The 17,462-nt window shown below is 40.4% G+C and overlaps 1 protein-coding gene across 1 annotated transcript in view; it reads right to left on the bottom strand.

The window, feature by feature from the left end:
• Nucleotides 1–17,462, bottom strand: part of GPRIN2 (G protein regulated inducer of neurite outgrowth 2) — a 242,007-nt gene that overhangs the window by 29,674 nt on the left and 194,871 nt on the right. The gene's annotated exons all lie outside the window — the stretch shown is intronic.

Below are 17,462 nucleotides of genomic sequence, written 5' to 3'. Positions count from 1 at the left end.
CCTGCTCTCTGGCTTCATCTGGCCCCCTTCCTCTGCAGTGACTTCTTCTCCTTCATCTCTGCCTCCCTGTGCACTAGGCTGCCCACTGCCCCATCATCCCTGGATGCTGGTGCTCTGCTCAAGTTGACAGGCCACCCTTCAGCACCACACTGGCAGAGGAAGGATGCCCATGCCTGGTCTGACAAACATGTTATACAAACATGGCTGCTATCAGGTCCCACATGGGCTGCAGAGCAATTTTGAGGGAGTGACCATGGGCTCAGCAGGTGCCTCCAACATCATCTTCTATATGCTGAGAGCCTGACCCTGCCTCTCTGTGAGTGGCCTTTGTCATCTTACACTTTTCACTCCTACTTGTTTCTCCCATCTACTTTGTCCTCCTGATGCTCCAGGAAGCTTAGCTGTATACAAGCAATAGTGGTTCTGTGTCTGCTCACCTGCCTCTGCCCCAGCACCTACCCCTTCTATCAAACTTAGACTGAGCTTACTGCAGCTGAGAGAATAAGTCTGGGCTTGGGCCTTGGGGCAGAAAGAGGAGTCTGGACCCTTATGTGCAGGAAATGAGGAGGGGGGCAGGTCAGTCGGGGATCTGACAATAGCAGAGCCATAATGTTAGTCTGGTTGGGCTGCCAGGACATGGTAGTAGAGTCTGGGTGGCTAAAACAACAGAAACTTATTTTCTTACAATTTTGGAGGCTCAATCTCCAAGATTAAAGTGTCTGCATGATTGGTTCCTTCTGATCTCTCTCCTTGGCTTATAGATGGTTGTCTTCTTCCTATCTCCTCACATAATTTTCCTTCTGGGTCTGTGTCCTAATTTCTTCTTATAAAGAAAGGACACCATATTGGATTAATGCCTACTCTAATGACCTCATATGGCTTAATTACCTCTTTAATAAAGACCTTATGTCCAAATAGTCACATTTTGATGTACTGGGAGTTAATGCATCAACAGTTGAATTGGGGGAGGACACAATTTGGCCCATAACACCTGACATTGTCAGGAGTCCCTCTTCAAGTTTTGGAGACAAAAAGTTCACAGCTCTAGCTCAATATTGTCATTATAAACAAGTCAGATGACAACAGGCAGGTCACCCTCACCTCTGCAGAGACCACTGCTATGTAAAGATTCAATGTTCAGATGTACATAGCCACACACACACATACACACACACACACACACACACACACACACACACATGCACAGATAGAGAGAAAGGTAGGCAGGGAAAACTACTAAGAAGCAGCTTCTGCATGATGAATGAGTTCCTGGAAATTTGGGGCAATGTTGGGTCGGGACCAGTTGTTCAGGTCAGTCTGCAAGATCAAGAAAGCACCTTGAAGATTCATTATCTCCTTTGAAAAAATAAGCTGATGAAACCTGTGTCACAGCCCCATGTTCAGGATCAAGATCCTCATAGAGGTTCTGGAGCTCCAGCAATATCCAGAATGCCCAATGCTGTATACCATGAGCCCAAAGGTAACCTGGGATAATCAAACTCAAAGATACAATTCCTTGTACTAGAAATCCTGACCCTTCTTTTCTTTTCTTTTCTTTTTAATTAATTTTAATTTATTGTGTTAACCTGGATTCAAGTGTTCCACTCAATATAACATCCTCACTGCCAACACCATGACCCATTCCCCAATTCACTCCCCCCTTCCCTCTGGGATTTGCTGTCCTGTTATCTGTATCTATTTGTTATGTATATATAATTTCACTAATTCCTTCACCTTCTCTGATCCTATCTCCTCATCCTCCTTCCCTCTGACAGCTGTCCCTCTGTTCCCTGTGACCCTGCCTCTGCTTCTATTCTGTTCCTCAGTTCACCTAGTTCATTAGATTCCACATATAAGGGAGATTATATGATATTTGTCTTTTTCTGACTGGCTTATTTCACTAAGCATAATAACTTCCAGGTCCATCCATGCCATCGCAAAAAATAAGATTTCCTTCTTTTTCATGGCCTCATAGAATTCCATTGTGTATATGTACCACTGCTTTTTAATCCACTCATCCACTGATGGACACTTGGGCTGTTTCCAGATCTTAGCTATTGTAAACAATGCTGCCATAAACATGGGGGTGCATATCTTCTTTTGAATCAGTGATTTCGTATTCTTAGGGTATATTCCTAAAAGTGGGATAGCTGGGTCAAAAGGCAATTTCATATTTAGTTTTTTGTGAATACGCCATATTGTTTTCCACAGTGGCTACATCAGTCTGCATTCCCACCATCAGTGCAGGAGGGTTCCCTCTTCTCCACATCCTCACCAGCACTTATTCTGTGTTGTTTTGTTGATGAGCGCCATTCTGACAGGTGTGAGGTAATATCACACTGTGGATTTAATTTGCATTTCTCTGATGATTAGTGACATTGAACATTTTTTCATATGCCTATTGGCCATCTGTATGTCCTCTTTGAAGAAGTGTTTATTCAGTTCTTTAGCCCATTTTTTAATTGGATTGTTTACCTTCCTGGTATTAAGTTTTAGTTCTTTATAAATTTTGGTTACTAACCCTTATCAGAAGTGTTTGTAAATATGTTCTCCTATTGTGTGAGTTTTCATTTCATTTTGTTCATGGTGTCCTTAGCTGTGCAAAAGCTTTTTAGTTTGATGTAGTCCCATTTGTTTATCATGTCTTTTATTTCACTAGGCAGTGGAAGTAAATCAGCAAAAATATTGCTACCAGAGATACCAGAGTTTACTGTCTGTTTTCTTCCAAGATATTTATGGTTGTGATTTACATTTAAGTATTTTATCTATTTGAGTTTATTTTTGTGAATGGTGTAAGTTGGTGGTCTAGTTTCATTTTTTTTGTATGTACCTGTCCAATTTTCCCAACACCATTTATTAAAGAGACTATCTTTACTTCATTGTGTGCTCTTACCTCCTTTGTCAAATATCAATTGACAATACGGGCGTGGGTTTATTTCTGGGTTCTCTGTTCTGTTCCATTGATCTATATGCCTGTTCTTATGCCAGTACCAGGATGTTTTGAGTACAATGGCCTTGCAATATAACTTGATATCAGGAAATGTGATACCTTCCACCTTATTCTTTATGCTAAAGATTGTCAAGGCTATTTGTGTTCTTTTCTGGTTCTATATAAATTTTTAATATACTTCTTCTATATCTTTGAAGTATACTATTGGTATTTTAATAGGAATTGCATTGAAATTATAAATTGATTTGGGTAATATTGACATTTATTTTTTCCATTCATGAACATGGTATATGCTTCCACTTGTTTGTATCTTCCTTGATTTCTTTTTCAATATCTTATAATCTTCTTAGTACAAGTCTTTTAGCCCTTTGGTTAACTTTACTCCTAGGTAATTTTTTTCTTTTATTGCAATAGGGAAGGGGATTTTCTTAATTTCTCTTTCAGACGATTTATTTTTGGTGCATAAAAATGCCACTGATTTCTGAATATTAATTTTATATCCTGCCACCATGCTGAATTCAGTTATCATGTGTAGTAGTTTTTTGACTGAGATTTTAGGGTTTTCTATGTACAGTATCATGTCATCAGCAAATAATGATAGTTTTGCTTCTTCTTTTCCAATTTGGATGCCTTTTAATTTTTCTTCTTGTCTGATTGCTGTGGTGAGGACTTCCAGAATTACATTGAATAAGAGTAGTGAAAGGGCGTACCCCTGCCTTGTTCCTGATATTAAGGAGATTGCTTTTAATTTTTGCCCATTAAGTATGATGTTGGCTGTTGGTTTGTCATAGATGGCCTTTATTATGTTGAGGTATGTTCCCTGTATTCTCACTTTGTTGAGTTTTAATCATGAATGGGTGCTGGATTTTATCAAATGCTTTTTCTGCATCAATTGATATAATCATGTGATTTTTATTCTTCCTTTTGTTTATGTGATGCATCACATTGATTAATTTGAGAATATTGTACCAGCTTTGTAGCTCCAGAATAAATCCCACTTGATCATGATGTGTGGCTTCTTTAATGTATTGCTGGATCCGGTTTGCTAATATTTTGTTGAGAATTTTAGCATTTACCATACTTTTCGCTCCATAAGACTTATTTTTTTCCCAAAAAAGTGGAGGAAAAAATGCCCGTGTATCTTATGGAGCAAAAAATGTGGCATTTTGTTAAATAATTTAACACACCATTAGGTTCAGAATATTTTTTTTCTTATTTTTCTCCTTAAAACCCAAGGTGTGTCTTATGGTAAGGTATCTCTTATGAGTGAAAAATACGTTATGTTCATGAAAGATATTGACCTCTAGTTGTCTTTTTTTGTAGTATCTTTACCTGGTTTTGAAATGAGGATCATACTTGCCTCATAAAAGGAGCTTGAAAGTCTTCCGTCCTCTTGAATTTTTTGAAATAGCTTGAAAAAAATAGGTGTTAGTTCTTCTTTGAATATTTGGTAAAATTCGCCTGTGAAGCCATCTAGTCCAGGACCTTGGTTGATTGGGAGATTTTTGATATCTGTTTCAATTTCATTTGTTGTAATTGGTCTATTTAGGTTTTCTAATTCTTCCAGTTTCAGTTTTGAAAAATTGTATGTTTCTAGAAATTTATCCATTTTACCTAGGTTCTCCAATTTTTTAGCATATAGATATTCATAGTATTTTCTTACCAATCCTTTGTATTTCTGTGATGTCAGTTGTTACTTCTACACTTTCATTTTTAATTTTATTTATTTGGGTCCTCTTTCTTTCTTGATAAGTCTGGTTAAAGGTTCATCAATATTGTTTCCCTTTTCAAAAAACCAGCTCTTGGATAAATTAATCCCTTGTATTGTTTTTCTAGCCTCTCCGTCATTTATTTCCACTCTAATTTTTATTATTTTCTTTCTTCTAAATCCTCCTTGGCTTCATTTGCTGTTCTTTTTCTAGTTATTTTAGATACAAGGTTAAGTGGTTTATTTGAGTTTTTTCTTGCTTCTTAACCTATGAACTTTCCTCACAGGACTGGTTTTGCTGTGTCCCATAAATTTGGGGTTGTTGTATAATCATTTTTATTTGTTTCAAGAAAATTTTTTCTTTCTTTCTTGACCTCACTGTTAACCCACTTATTATTTAATAATATGCTATTTGGCCTCCAATTGTTTGAATGTTTTTCAGTTTTTTTATTGTAGTTGATTTCTAGTTTTATGCCATTGTGATCAGAGAAGATGCTTGATATGATTTCAATCTTCTTAAAATTATGAAGACTTGTTTTGTGTCCTAACATGTGGTCTATCCTAGAGAATGTACCATGAGCACTTGAAAAGAATGTATATTCTGGACCTAAAGATGGCAGCGAGTAAACAGATGTACAGACTCCCAGCTCACACCACCAAACTGGATAACAAATTAATTTAGGAACAATCACCATGAAAAACCAACTCTGGACTACAAGAACAGCTCACAAAAACCAAGGAGCAAAGAAGAAGCCACTCTGAGCCTGGTAGGGAGCACCAAGGAGCAGTAGGTTTTCTCTGCTTACAGGAATGGAGGGGGGGTGAGGCTGAGAGCTCAGAAGGGCTCTCACTCCAAGAAAAAGAGCAGAAAATATCGCTCACAGTCACTTGCTAGGGTACCTGGGAATGAGGTGTGTTGATAGGGCTGGCTTGTCTTCCAAAAGGAAAGGGGGGAAAGACAAACAGATGGTGACAGGCAGAGAAATGCATGGGATGACCTAAGAAACTGACTCATCCAGTGCTGGAGGTGGCCATAGCTGAGAGAGGGGTTCACCCGTCCACACAAAACAAGACTAAAGTGGTTCCAGGTGACCCATCTCCAGATATCACGCCAGCTGAAATCAGCACAAGACACAGCTGAAAAAAAGAAGTGAGAAGGAGGGGCAGTAACTCAGGTCTCCATGGAAATATGAAATAAAAGTCCCCCTACTGAAGCTAAGAAAGCACTTCCCCCTCCCCAGAGATTAACTGGCAGATCAGGCCTTCAGAGTCTCAGGTTACACATACCAAATTCCTGGATACAGTTTCAAATAAGCCCCCTACTGAGATCAGTAAACAATACTACCACCTAGTTAAGAAAGAGAAGAAAACAAACAAATCAAGACTTCAAAGTGGCTTTACTAGAAAAACCAAATCCAACAGTGGATTACAAATAACAGCTGATGTCACACCAGGAAGACCTAGAAATAACACAACTAAAAATTGGAGGCAGAAAACACCAACCCTAGACTCAACCAGCTCTACAAACAACACACCCAAACACACAGATATAATGAGAAGACAGAGAAGTGCAATCCGAATGAAATCACAAGTGAAACCTCCAGAAAATGAACAAGTGATATGGAAAAAACCAAACTACTGAATACAGAGTTTAAAATAATGGTTGTGGCCCTGGCCGGTTGGCTCAGTGGTAGAGCGTCGGCCTGGCGTGCAAGGGGTCCCGGGTTTGATTCCCGGCCAGGGCACACAGGAGAGGCGCCCATCTGCTTCTCCACCCCTCCCCCTCTCCTTCCTCTCTGTCTCTCTCTTCACCTCCCACAGCGAGGCTCCATTGGAGCAAAGATGGCCCGGGCGCTGGGGATGGCTCCTTGGCCTCTGCCCCAGGCGCTAGAGTGGCTCTGGTCGCAACAGAGCGATGCCCCAGAGGGGCAGAGGTCGCCCCCTGGAGGGCGTGCCGGGTGGATCTCGGTCGGGCACATGCAGGAGTCTGTCTGACTGTCTCTCCCCGTTTCCAGCTTCGGAAAAAAAAAGAAAGAAAGTAATTTCTTACTCAACTCATGGACCTGGGTTTTAAAGAGCATTTTATGAATTTGACTCCACAGGCAAGAGAAGTGAAGGCAAAAATTAATGAATGGGACTACATCAGACTAAGAAGTTTTTGCTCAGCAAGAGAAACTGATAACAAAATAAACAGAAAGCCAACTAAATGGGAAATGATATTTTCAAAACAACAGCTCAGATAAGAGCCTAATATCCAAAATATACAAAGAACTCATAAAACTCAACAACAAACAAACAAACAATCCAATAAAAAAATGGGAAGAGGATATGAATAGACACTTCTCCCAGGAAGAAATACAAATGGCCAACAGATATATGAAAAGATGCTCATCTTCTTTAGCTATTAGAGAAATGCAAATCAAAACGGCAATGAGATACCACCTCACACCTGTTCAATTAGCTGTTATTAGCAAGACAGGTAATAGCAAATGTTGGAGAGGCTGTGGAGAAAAAGGAACCCTCATCCACTGTTGGTGGGAATGTAAAGTAGTACAACCATTATGGAAGAAAGTATGGTGGTTCCTCAAAAAACTGCAAATAGAACTACCTTATGACCCAGCAATCCCTCTACTGGGTATATATCCCAAAAACTCAGAAACATTGATACGTAAAGACACATGCAGCCCCATGTTCATTGCAGCATTGTTCACAGTGGCCAGGACATGGAAACAACCAAAAAGCCCGTCAATAGATGACTGGATAAAGAAGATGTGGCACATATACACTATGGAATACTACTCAGCCATAAGAAATGATGACATCGGAACATTTACAGCAAAATGGTGGGATCTTGATAACATGATACGAAGCGAAATAAGTAAATCAGAAAAAAACAGGAACTGTATTATTCCATATGTAGGTGGGACGTAATAGTGAAACTAAGAGACATTGATAAGAGTGTGGTGGTTATGGGGGGGAGGGGGGAATGGGAGAGGGAAAGGGGGTGGGGAGGGGCACAAAGAAAACAAGATAGAAGGTGACAGAGGACAATCTGACTTTGGGTGGTGGATATGCAACATAATTGAACGACAAGATAACCTGGACTTGTTATCTTTGAATATATGTATCCTGATTTATTATGTCACCCCATTAAAAAAATAAAATTATAAAAAAATAAAATAAAATAAAATAAAATAATGGTTGTTAGGATGTTTAGGGATCTTAGAACAACAATGGATGGTCATTACAAATGTCTAAATAAAGAGATAGCAAGTATAAAAAAGGACATTGAAATATTAAAAAAGAATCAGTCGGAGATGACAAACACAATATCAGAAATGAAGACCACAAAGGAAGGAATTAAAAGCAGGGTGGATGAAGCTGAGGAACAAATCAGTGAGTTAGATGACAAGATAAATGAAGGCACAGAAGCAGAACAGAAAAAAGAAAAGAGACTCTAAAAGTCTGATGAAACTATAAGAGAGCTCTGTGACAACATGAAGAGAAATAACATCCACATCATGGAGTTCCTGAAGAAGAGAAAGAACAAGGAATAGAAACTTTATTCAATCAAATCATAGCTGAAAACTTCCCTAAATTGATGCACGGAAGGGTCCCACAAATTCAAGAAGCACAGAGAACTCCATTAAAAAGAAAAACAAAGAAACCTACACCAAGACACATCATAATTAAAATATCAAAGCTAAGCAATAAAGAAAATATTAAAAGCTTCAAAAGAAAAAAAGGCTATCACCTACAAAGGAGTCCCCATAAGGATGACATTCGACTTCTCAACAAAAACACTTGAGGCCAGAAGCGAATGGCAAGAAATATTCAAAATAATGCAGAACAAGAACGTACAACCAAGACTACTTTATCCAGCAAGGTTATCATTTAAAATTGAAGGAGAAATAAAAAGCTTCCCAGACAAAAACAAAAACTCAAGGAATTCATTACAATCAAACCAATGTTGCAGAAATGTTAAGGGACCTGTTGTAAACAGAACAAAAAGGGAAAAGAATATAACAAAAGAGGAATACAGCTTAAAAGAATAAAATGGCAATAAACAACTACATATAAATAATAACCTTAAATGTAAATAAATTAAATGATCCAATTAAAAGCCATAGGGTAGCTGCATGGATAAGAAAACGAGACCCATACATATACTATCTATAAGAGACACACCTTAAAACAAAAGATGTACATAGACTGAAGGTAAGAGGGTGAAAAAAATATTTTATGCAAATGGAAATTTAAAAAAAGCCGGGATAGCAATACTTATATCAGACAAAATGGACTTTAAAACAAAGACTATAGTAAGAGATAAAGAAGGTCACTACATAATGATAAAGGGAACAATCCAACAGGAAGATATAACCGTTATAAATATCTACACACCTAATATAGGAGCACCTAAATATATAAAGCAAAGTTTGATGGATATAAAGGATGAGATCAACAGCAATATTATAATAGTAGGGGATTTCAATACCCCACTAACATTACTAGATAGATCCTCAAGAAAGAAAAATAACAGAAACAGCAAACTTAAAGGACACACTAGATCAACTGGATTTAATAGATATCTTCAGAACCTTTCACCCTAAAGCATCAGAATATATTCTTCTCAAGTGCTCAAAGTACATTTTCTAGGATAGACCACATGTTAGGGCACAAAAGTGGTCTCAACAAATTTAAGAAGATTGAAATCATATCAAGCACTTTCTCAGATCACAATGGCATGAAACTAAAAATCAACTACAACAGAAAAACTCAAAAATTCTCAAACACATGGAAACTAAATAGCAGGTTGTTAAATAACAAATGGATTAAGAATGAGATCAAAGAAGAAATTTAAAAATTCCTAGAAATGAATGATAATGATCATACAACAACTCAAAATTTATAAAACACAGCAAAAGCAGTACTGAGGGGGAAGTTCATACCTCTACAGGCATACTTTAAGAAGCTAAAAAAAAACCCTCAAATAAACAAGTTAACCCTGCATCTAAAAGAACAACAACAAAAAAAGAACAGCAAGTAAAGCTCAGATGTAGTAGAAAGAAGGAAATAATAAATATCAGAGCAGAAATAAATGACATAGAGGCTAAAGAAACAATACAGAGGATTAATGAAACCAAGAGCTGGTTCTTTAAAAGGGTAAATAAGATCGATGAATCCTTAACCAGACTCACCAAAAAAAAAAAAAAAAGAGAGGAGAGAGAGCTCAAATAAATAAAATTAGAAATGAGAATGGAGAAATAACAACTGATACAATATAAATACAAAATATTGTAAGAAAATACTATGAAGAACTCTATGCCAAAAAATTAGACAATCTAGGTGAAATGGACAAATTCCTTGAAACATATAATCTTTCAAAAATCAATCTGGTAAAATCAGAAAACCTAAACAGACTGATTACAAAAAATGAGATTGAGACAGTTGTCAAAAAACTCCCAACAAACAAAAGCCCTGGGCTAGAAGACTTCACAGGGGAATTCTACCAAATATTCAAAGAAGAACTAACTCCTAACCTTCTCAAGCTATTTCAAAAAATTCAAGAGGAAGGAAGACTTCCAGGCTCCTTTAATGAGGCAAGCATAATTCTGATTCCAAAACCAGGCAAAGACAACACAAAGAAAGAAAATTATAGGCCAATATCCCTGATGAATATAGATGCTAAAATCCTCAACAAAATATTAGCAAACCAGATCCAGCAATACATGAAAAAAATCATTCATCATGATCAAGTGGGATTCATTCTGGGGAGGCAAGGCTGGTACAATATTCATAAATCAATCAATTTGATTCATCACATAAACAAAAGGAAGGAAAAAAAACACATGATAATTTGAACAGATGCAGAAAAAGCATTTGATAAAATACAGCAGCCATTTATGATCAAAACTCTAAGCAAAGTGGGAATACAGGGAACAAACCTCAACATGATAAAGGCCATCTATGAGCCCTGGCCAGTTGGCTCAGTGATAGAGCGTCGGCCTAGTGTGCGGAGAACCCGGGTTCGATTCCCGGCCAGGGCACATGGGAGAAGCGCCCATTTGCTTCTCCACCCCTCCGCCGTGCTTTCCTCTCTGTCTCTCTCTTCCCCTCCTTCAGCCGAGGCTCCATTGGAGCAAAGATGGCCCGGGCACTGGGGATGGCTCTGTGGCCTCTGCCTCAGGCGCTAGAGTGGCTCTGGTTGCAATATGGCGACGCCAAGGATGGGCAGAGCATCGCCCCCTGGGGGGCAGAGCACCGCCCCTGGTAGGCGTGCCGGGTGGATCCCGGTCAGGCGGTCAGGCGCATGCGGGAGTCTGTCTGACTGTCTCTCCCTGTTTCCAGCTTCAGAAAAATGAAAAAAAAAAAAAAAAGGCCATCTATGACAAACCCACTGCCAACACCTTTATCAATGGGCCAAAATTAAAAGTAATCCCCTTAAGATCAGTAACAAGGCAGGGGTGTCTCCTTTCACCGCTCTCATTCAACATAGTCCTGGAAGTCCTAGCCACAGCAATCAGACAAGAAGAAGAAATAGAAGGCATCCAAATTGGAAATGAAGATGTAAAACTATCATTATTTGCCAATGATATGATACCGTATAAAGAAAACCATAAAGTCTCAGTCAAAAAACTACTTGACCTGATAAATGAATTCAGCAAAGTGGCAGGGTATAAAATTAATACACATAAATCAGTGGCATTTTTATACGCAACAATGATCTGTCTGAAAGAGAAATTAAGAAAACAATCCCCTTCACTATTGCAAAAAAAATAAATAAAGTACCTAGGAGTAAATTTAACCAAGGAGGTTAAACACTTGTACTCAGAAAATTATAAAACATTGATTAAAGTAATCAAGAAAGATACAAACAAGTGGAAGTATATACCGTGTTCATAGTTAGGAAGAATAAACATCATTAAAATATCTATATTACCCAAAGCAATTTATAAATTCAATTTGATACCAATTAAAATACTAATGACATACTTCAAAGATATGGAGCATATATTCCAAAAATTTATATAGAACCAAAAAAGAACACGAATAGCATCAACAATCTTGGAAAAGAAGAATAAAGTAGGAGGTATCACACTTCCTGATATCAAGTTATACTACAAGACCATTGTTCTCAAAACAGCTTGGCACATAGATCAAGGGAACAGAACAGAGAACCCAGAAATAAACCCCACCTTTCTGGACAATTGATGATTGACAAAAGAGGTAAGAGCATACAATGAAGTAAAGAAAATGTCTTTAACAAATGGTGTTGGGAAAATTGGACAACTACCTGCAAAAAAAATGAAACTAGACCACCAACTTACACCATTCACAATAAACTCAAAATGGATAAAAGACTTAAGTGTAAGCTGTGAAACCATAAGCATCTTAGAAGAAAACATAGGCAGTAAGTTCACCAACATCTCTCACAGAAATATATTTACTGATTTATCTCCATGAGCAAGTGAAATAAAAGACAAGATAAACAAATGAGACTATATCAAACTAAAAAGCTTTTGTACAGCTAAAGACAATATAAACAGAATAAAAAGACAAACCACACAATGGGAGAATATATTTGGCAATATATCTGATAAGGGGTTAATAGCCAAAATTTATAAAGAACTTGTAAAACTCAACACCAGGAAGACAAACAATCCAATCAAAAAGTAGGCAAAAGAAATAAATAGACACTTCTCCAAAGAGGACATACAGATGGACAATAGACAGATGAAAAAATGTTCAACATCACTAATATTTAGAGAAATGTAAATTAAAACCACAATAAGATATCACCTCACACCAGTCAGAATGGCACTCATCAACAAAACAACACAGAATAAGTGCTGGTGAGGATGTGGGGAAAAGGGAACCTTCCTGCACTGTTGGTGGGAATGCAGACTGGTGCAGCCTCTGTGGAAAACAGTATGGAGATTCCTCAAAAAATTATAAATGGAACTGCCATTTGACCCAGCCATCCCACTTTTAGGAATAGATCCCAAGAACACGGTATCACTAATTCAAAAAAAGAAATGCACCCCCATGTTTATGGCAGCATTTTTCACAATAGCGAAGATCTGGAAACAGCCCAAGTATCTGTCAGTGGATGAGTGGATTAAAAAGCTGTGGTACATATACACAATGGAATACTATGGGGCCATGAAAAAGAAGAAAATATTATCTTTTGCAACAATGTGGATGTACCTGGAAACTATTATGTTGAGTGAAATAAGCCAGGCAGAGAAAGAAAAATATCATATGACCTCACTCATTTGAGGAATCCAGGAACAATGAGAACTGAGGAACGGAATTGAGGAACGGAATTGACTGTGGGAAGGGAAGAGAGAGACAGAGAGGAAGGAGAGGGGGAGGGGTGGAGAAGCAGATGGGAGAAGCAGATACTAACATTGTATTCCCAACCCCAGCTGTCATAACCCAACAAGCTTGCAACTTGTACAGAGGTTGGTTGAATGAGGCCAGTCTGAGCCCACACTACAGTATTTCTACAGAAGACTCTGTGGGAAGACCAGACAGCTGCAAGAGGAAGTGGAGCAGCTGAAAAGTGGAGGCAATGTGGTCCCTACTTCAGTGCCTAATCTCTCAGCCACTGATGGATACTCAAATTTTATTTTTCCCCAATGAGATGATAGCAGGTTCAGATCAAGTGTGGCCAACAGTTTCCTCTGCAGAATTTCTTATAGCTGGTAAGACCCTGGTCTCAGGGAGGAAGACTTAAAGAGTCCTCTCCTGGGGCTGACTGCACTCCCCCCCCCAAGAAAATAGCTAAGGCCCTTGATCAGATCCAACAATAGACCCACATGTTAAATGTCCATGCTCCAAACCTCTCTCCCTTCTCCCTGTGGAATCTAGCCCAGCAGGGGAGGATATCCATCACTCAAGAAGGCTAATGGTGAAGCTCCACCCTGTCCAATGCATATGAGCTGCTGTGCCAGGGCTGATCACAGAGAGTGGAACTCACCTCAGCTAGGCCAGATGTGAGGAGCCCTTCCTTAGGATACCATTCTAGCAAGGGTTGTTAGGTCCTGAACTGATGCTCTCCACAGCTGGCCACTGGATTTGCCAGCCCTGGATCTCCCTGCCAAGAACCTGGTGCAGACAAGTGGGAGTTACTGCCTGTAATGGCCCTCAGTAACCTTTTGGAGTTATAAGCAATTCAGAGTTTGTAGCTGTCTCTGCTGGGCCCAGGTGCACATGGAAATACCAGGTATACACCTAGGCTGGCTTTTACCCACACTGGGCCTGAAGGAAGTTCCACTTAAAAGGCCAAGGTTCCTTGAGTCCCACCTCCTGCAGCCTCTGTCTATTAGCTGCTTATTGGTCTCAGCCACTGAAAAAAAACCTCTGCTAAAATCTAAAGTCTATGGCAATTCAGGGATTAGAAAGAGTGGTGGGTGTGGCTCTGCCCCTCAGCCCTGGGTGTTAGTCTGTCCAGACTTTTTTCACAGACCTCAGTAAGGTGTGGCCCCAGGAGACCAGTGGGTATGGCCTCTGAGACCTAGAGGTGTGGTCTTCCTGCAATTTGGACAGTTTCTACTGAGTCTTTCATTAGGCGGAAGCACCAGTCCTAGTCTCAGGAGTATATCAGGGAAAGCTCTAGCTTCAACATCAGAAAAGTGAGTCACTGACATGCCCTCTGCTTCCTGGGCTCTCAGAACGATCCTGTCTCAATGACTGGGGCAGGAGAGACTCCTGAGAATGGAACAGTTGCTTTTTCCCAAGCTAATACCACTCAGAGGGGACTGTTCTACCCAAAAATGTTGGTGACTATAGTATTAGAGCAGCACAGGGGTTCCGGTGTCCACTCCCCACAGTATCTCTCCCTGGCCCTTCAACATTACACTCTCCTTATGCAATTCTAGTCCTCTCAGGTCTCCCTCCACCAGAGCCCCAGGTAAATGGCTCTAAACAAGATTTTCTGTGTGGGCCCTTTAAGATGGAATCTGCATCTCCAAGAGCTCCATCGGTTTCTCACAGACAGAAACCCGGCTCTTTTCACCTCCAAATGCTGTGTGGGTGCCTTTTCTAGGCTCTGGGGATCTAGGCTGGGGCTCTGGGTCTGGTTCTGAGCACCCACACCCTCCCCACAGTGAGAGTGCCTTTGGATCCTCAGCCACTGCTCACGCCTGAGAGCATAGTAGCCCTGTCCACATTTCCGCCTTTCCTACCAGTCTCAGTGTAGCTTCTTCTGTGATCCTTGGTTATAGTCTAAAGTTGGTTTTTCCAAATGATTTTTCTTAAATTAAGTTGTAGTCCAATTTGGTCCTGGGAGATGACAGTCAGAACATCTGCCTATTCCATCACCATCTTAGAATTCCTGACTCTTCATTTCTCATTTCTCTATTACCCATGAGTGGTGGGCATCCCATCCTGGGAAAGCAAATTCTGGCTCAGAGAGTAAATGGTCAGCCATGGAGGTGTTACTCATGGGGACAGGAGCCCATGAAGGGAGGGAGGCCAGGGGCAGGACTTGTCTCAAAGACAGGCTAGGGTCCTGGTCGGTTGGCTCAGTGGTAGAGTGTCCGCCTGGTGTGCAGGAGTCCCGGGTTTGATTCCAGGCCAGGACACACAGGAGAAGCACCTATCCGCTTCTCCACCCCTCGCCCTCTCCTTTCTCTCTGTCTCTCTCTTCCCCTCCCACAGCCAAGGCTCCATTGGAGCAAAGATGGCCCGGGCGCTGAGGATGGCTCTGTGGCCTCTGCCACAGGCACTAGAATGGCTCTGGATGCAACAGAGCGATGCCCCAGAGGGGCAGAGCATTGCCCCCTGGTGGGCAGGCTGGGTGGATCCCGGTCAGGCGCATGCAGGAGTCTGTCTGACTGCCTCCCCGTTTTCATTCCAGCTTCCGAAAAAATGAAAAAAAAAAAAAAAAAAGACAGGCTGGAGGTAAATTAGCAGAAGCCAAACCCAGAAACCCAGCAGGCAGAAGAGAGAAGCTGATGAGCATTTCCTGTAGTGCCCTCCACCCAGGACCTTCTCTTCTTGTAGCTTCAGGCATTAGGTGTCCAGGTGCCTCTTTGAGGACAGGGATGGTAATGACCAAGAGGCCAGTATGATGTGATCAGTTGTTCCCGGAGATGGCACTCAGAGCTTACATTTGTCTACTAGTTCTATTTAAAAATTCATTGTAAAATATCAATGTTAATAATGTCATGGAACCAATATGACCAAGACTTCAGTATCACTGCTTAGTTAATTTCACACCCATTATATATCCACTCCCATCATCTTCTCAATGGTGAGAGCTATTTTCCCCTTTCTGGAGCCTTGCCTTGTTGTTGTCTTTTTAATCTGAAGATATGGGAGAATCTTGGCAGGGATGGGAGGACCCTGCACTGCCCTAAGCCCTCTTCCAACCCACAGGCCTTCTACCAAATGCATAACCTCCAGTTTTGAACAGCAAACTCATAGCTGAGTGGCCAGGTCTGTACCAGAACCCTGTGTTCCCAAGGTATAGGACCTCTGTGCTATCAGGGACCCATGGAAGAATGCTGCCATCCCATTGTTCTACCCTTTGTCTTTCTCTTCACAATTATCCATCAGGTCCTCATTCACTACAGACTTAGACACCTGGACACTGCCCTGCAGTCCAAGGCCTATTTTGTCCCAAGAAATCGCAATATCCATGGAGTGGACTATCTAACACAACGACCACTTGATTCTTCGCTTATAGCTCCCTGTGCTGCAAGCCGTCTCTCCACTCTGAACCTTGACACCCCCAGCCATACAATTCACCAATCTCTCTCACACCAAAACTGTGGACACTTCCAGTTTGTTGACTTATTACTCCTACCTGTTCTTTTTTTAACCTCATCGGGACTTCCAATCTATCAACATCTTCATTTCTTTTCAAACTCAGGCCCAAGATCCCAGCACTTAGGCTAATCTCATTCTAATATGATAGATTCCTCTGGCTCCTTTTCTCTATGTCACTTGCTTAGGGTAAAACTTCCAGCTCAAATGGATGGAGCTCATTTTTGGCCTTTTTGTGCCTGTCTCGTGCTACTGAACAACACCAGGGGAAAAGATACAGCTCTGTTTGGTTGGCAACCTCATAAGTTAATGCTCACCAACCTCAACCAAAGCCTCAATACTGAGCACAACATTTAATACAAAGTTCAGCTAAAAACAATAAAGTCATTTCTAAGTGTCATAAATTTAAAAAAAAAAAGTAGTGGGGGAACCAAGGTCAAATTCAGACAATGAGTGACCGGCAGACTTTGGTTAGACTTTGAAGACAGAGAACAAGGCTGATGCCCCAAGGGCTAACTAGAATGCTCTTGCCAAGAGGGATTAAGAGTGAGGCCTCAGCCCTCTTACAGGAAGACAGTTAGAATACCTCCCTTTTAAGCCTGGAGCTACAGAGGGCAACAGGCCCTGTTAAACAGGACCAGAAACCTTGTCTTCAGCCCAAAATACTGCACAAAAAAGGATCACATGCCCTTGGCATCTGTGGCAAATCAACATCCAAGTCTAAAGTTAGCTGGCCTGGAAAATCTCTACCAGAGGAGGATTAAGGTCAGTTCAGGCCCCGGGCGCAGAAGAAAATATTGGGCCCCTTAAAAAAGAGTGAAACAGGGAAAATAAAAATACATGTTAACCATATTTTTAAATAAATAAAAAATATTATGTACTATTAGTGTTAAAATTGCACATAAGAAACCAAACTTGGTATCACTAGAAAAAAGTGTAAATTTTGGTTTTTGCAGGACTCTTCAGAAGTTGGGGCTCAGGGACAAGCCCAGTGCGCTCGCTGTTGAATCCACCTCTGATCTCAGCCAA

Source organism: Saccopteryx bilineata, chromosome 9, assembly GCF_036850765.1.
Source record: "Saccopteryx bilineata isolate mSacBil1 chromosome 9, mSacBil1_pri_phased_curated, whole genome shotgun sequence".
NCBI lineage: Eukaryota > Metazoa > Chordata > Mammalia > Chiroptera > Emballonuridae > Saccopteryx > Saccopteryx bilineata.
The sequence above is the reverse complement of the archived record's forward strand: the minus strand, read 5'-3'. Positions and strand labels throughout refer to the sequence as shown.